This window comes from Pseudochaenichthys georgianus, chromosome 17 (genome assembly GCF_902827115.2).
Source record: "Pseudochaenichthys georgianus chromosome 17, fPseGeo1.2, whole genome shotgun sequence".
Classification (NCBI taxonomy): domain Eukaryota; kingdom Metazoa; phylum Chordata; class Actinopteri; order Perciformes; family Channichthyidae; genus Pseudochaenichthys; species Pseudochaenichthys georgianus.
In genome coordinates this window covers 22111615-22114735 of record NC_047519.1, presented here as the reverse complement: position 1 = coordinate 22114735, position 3121 = coordinate 22111615, and positions in this window count along the sequence as shown.

The following is a 3121-nucleotide window of genomic DNA, read 5'->3' as shown; positions in this document are numbered from 1 at the left end:
AGTGCCACAGGGCTCAGTGCTCGGACCTATTTTGTTCACATTATATATGCTTCCGTTAGGCAATATTATAAGGAATCATTCTGTAAACTTTCATTGTTATGCGGATGATACTCAACTATATTTATCAATCAAGCCTGATGAAATTAATCATCTAAATAAAATTCAAGACTGCCTTAAGGACTTAAAAACGTGGATGACCTTAAACTTTTTGATGTTAAACACGACCAAAACTGAAGTTATTGTACTTGGCCCGAAGAATCTACGAAACAAATTATCTAAAGACATACTAACTATGGATGGCATTAATTTGGCCTCCAGTGAGACTGTAAGGAATCTTGGTGTTATATTTGATCAGGATTTATCCTTTAACGCCCACATAAAATCAATTTCAAGGACCGCCTACTTCCATCTACGTAACATTGCAAAAATCAGGCATATCTTGCCTCAAAACGATGCAGAGAAACTAGTCCATGCATTTGTTACTTCTAGGCTGGATTATTGTAACTCTTTATTATCAGGGAGTACTAAGAAGTCAATCAAGTCGCTTCAGCTGATTCAAAATGCTGCGGCTTGTGTACTAACCAGAGTTAGGAAAAGGGACCACATTACTCCTGTTCTGGCTGCCTTACACTGGCTCCCTATCGAACACAGGATAGAATTTAAAATTCTTCTTCTCGCCTACAAAGCCCTTAATGGGCAGGCGCCATCTTACCTTAAAGAACTCATTATACCCTACTGTCCTACTAGGGCATTGCGTTCCAAGAATGCAGGGTTGTTGGTTGTTCCTAGAATCTTTAAAAGTACAATGGGAGCCAGAGCCTTTTCTTATCAAGCTCCACATTTGTGGAATCAGCTTCCAGTTTGTGTTCGGGCGGCAGACACCCTATCCGTTTTTAAGAGTGCGCTTAAGACCTTCCTTTTTGATAAAGCTTATAGTTAGGGCTGATTAGATTCAGCCCCTAGTTTTGCTGATATAGGCTTAGTTTGTCGGGGGACATCTTACTTCTTCCTTCTCTCTGTCTATACCCGTGTACACTCATGTTCCGATTAACCCAGCTTCCCCAAATGTCTTTCTTTTTGGTGTCTATATACGCTGGGATCCGGAGTCATGGATGATCCTGCGGTCCTGTGTCCTGGATCGCGAGCGCTGGATCTTGAGTCGTGGCTGTGGTCCTGGATCATAGGTCCTCGATGGATATCCTCGTGGATTCATCTTCCTATTATACACACATGCATTTCCAAACATTTGGACTACCTATGTTGCAAATGTATTATCTTTTCAATTTACACACGGCATCTATTGCACGTCTGTCCGTCCTGGGAGAGGGATCCCTCCTCTGTTGCTCTCCCTGAGGTTTCTCCCATTTTTCCCTTTAAACTGGGTTTTCTTTGGAAGTTTTTCCTTGTACGATGTGAGGGTCTAAGGACAGAGGGTGTCGTATTGTCATACTGATATTCTGTACACACTGTGAAGACCACTGAGACAAATGTAACATTTGTGATATTGGGCTATATAAATAAACATTGATTGATTGATTGATTGACATATAGGGTCAATAGTCATTACCTACTCTCCTGGCGTAAAAGCAAGTATATGTTTGTAGACATATGCAGTGGCGTTTCTATATGTACAAAAGTGGTGGGGCACAAACAACTCAGATGTCTATATATAAGCTTCTGCAGAGAGGTTCATGGCTGGTGAGGCACTGGCACTGACTCTTCAGGTTTACAAATATATTAAATCAAAATATAATATTATTTTCAAAAGCTTTTTTTGTCTGATGCTTCAATTACTTTTAAACAGACAGTTCAACAGAAGGATACCCAAAAAAATGTAATTTTATCATTTAAATATTGAATTGTTCTCTCTTAGTAAGATCCCATTTTCAATAAAATTGCAGTCTTACCTTGACTTGAAGATGAAGTCCATTTGCCTATCCTTCTGGACAAACATCTCTATTACTTTTTTGTAAAAGTCCTCCTTATCTTCTTGTAGTTTCAAAAGTCTATCATAAATCTAATCTAATCAATAGATTTTTGATTCGAAAATGATAAAAGTAGGGTAGACATGTGGATATTATCCGGCTGAACAAAACGTACATTTATCTAACAGCTACGTTTCCCACAGATCTTATTTTGAGCTATTTTCTAAAATCCTATGGAGAAATCTCGTTGCTTTTTTGTGGCGGGAAGCCATGCGCAGCTTACTTCCTGGTTTTAGGACGCCTCACTGCAGCTCTCTCTCCTCCTCTTCACACACCACACTTTTCGCGGCACACGTACTTACAGCCAATCAGCTCTGAATTATGTGAGATGACGTATGGTGGGAATGGCAGCACTTTGCCCCTATGGTCATTATTTTTTGCCACACACATTAAATAGGAAAATACTCTGAGCATGCGCAGTGTAGTTTTTGCAGTCACCGTTCACTTAGACAGTCAGAGGGAGGGGCAGGATCAGGTTTTGTCCCACATGGCTCTAAACAGCTCAATAGGCACACACTGTAGACACTAATTAGAAGAACACATACTAAAACAGCAATATTCAGATGAATCAGATGATTAAACATGATCTTAAAATATATTTTATATATTTTTTAATTTATTTTTGCATTTTGTTGTAATCATTATTTTAATACTTTCTGCTGACACTAGGTGGGGCTGTGCCCCACCTGCCCCTAATGACCAGTCGCCACTGGACATATGTTGGCCATAGTCATGTGATTCCTTTTTGTATTTTCCATTGAATCAATCATGAAATAAAAAGATTACGATAGAGAAGTTCAATAATTATAGAGTTTATTGTGTATTGTTACATCTTGTAAAAAATTAAATTGAACAATTCTTTTCAACTAAATAACACAACCACCTAATAAATAGGGAGTTATGCATAGTTAAAAGAATCATGCAAACTATCAGATAAAAGCTTTAAAATATTCATGGGGGTGTAAGACTACTACCACTAGTGCAAATATAAGAGTGAATTAAGACTTCAATCCAGAAGTGCTAGGATTATTTAATAAATGTTTTAATATATAATAATATAGTGAAAAAACTAAAGAGAGATTACAATGCATAATGTTTACATTGAGTGTGTTCCGACGTTCCGACCTTAGTGTCAT